Source organism: Mus caroli, chromosome 7 (assembly GCF_900094665.2).
Source record: "Mus caroli chromosome 7, CAROLI_EIJ_v1.1, whole genome shotgun sequence".
Classification (NCBI taxonomy): Eukaryota; Metazoa; Chordata; class Mammalia; order Rodentia; family Muridae; genus Mus; species Mus caroli.
In genome coordinates, this window is record NC_034576.1 from 105,188,013 (window position 1) to 105,188,980 (window position 968).

Genomic DNA, 968 nt, shown 5'->3' on the forward strand with positions numbered 1-968 from the left:
CCTGCCTCTGCCTCCCAAGTGCTGGGATTAAAGGCGTGCGCCACCATGCCCGGCGATTTATTGATGTTTTATAGGCTTATTTTAAAAACACACACCAACTACTTTGTACTGTTATGAACCGTCTTCATTTTGGACTTGACGTATTTAAGGGTTTTTTGTTTTTGATTTTGTTTTGTTTTGTTTTTTTGTTTTAGAAAAAGGAAGCTTCAGTTAAATGTGTGTTATAAGAAGCAATAGCTTGGGACTGGAGAGTTGGCTCCATGGTTGAGAGCACTGGTTGCTCTTGAAGAGGACTGGGGTTCAGTTCTCAGCACCCATATCAGGCGGCTTACAACCATCTGCAACTCCAGTCCTCCAGACTAAATCTTGATGCCCCTGAATACTGTTCCTAATTAATGGCTTTCTTTTTTTTTAATAATTATTTTAATTTTGCATGTTGGAGTGTTTGCCTGTATGCATGTCTGTGCAGCATGTGTGTACAGGGCCCACAGAGGCCAGAAGAAGGCATTAGGTCCTTTGGAATTGGAGTTACCGATGATTGTGAGCTGGGAATTGAGTCCTCTACAAGATCAGCCAGTGCTTATTCTTTACTGCCGAGCTAGCTCTTCTGTTCCACAGTGGCTTTCTAATGTTTATAAAATGACTGCTTTCCCAAACTTGTGGTTTCTTCTTTCGTCATCATGGTCATCCAGTGGCTCAAAGCCCTTTCTGTTTTCATAAAGAAAGGATTTACGCAAAGGATTTGACTGTCTGCAAGTTTTGGTGTTGGGAGGGATCCTGAAGCCAATCCAACATGGATAGGAGGGACTAGAGAGCTGCTCACCCTTTCAACGATCTATTTAGCATCCTTGTTTAATGGCCGTTTACCTCCATACAGGTCACAAACAAGGTCCTGCCTTGGGCCATCACTCCCATCCCTACTTTTGATCATCACTCCCACCTCTAGGACTTGAAGCTTTCTCCACTCC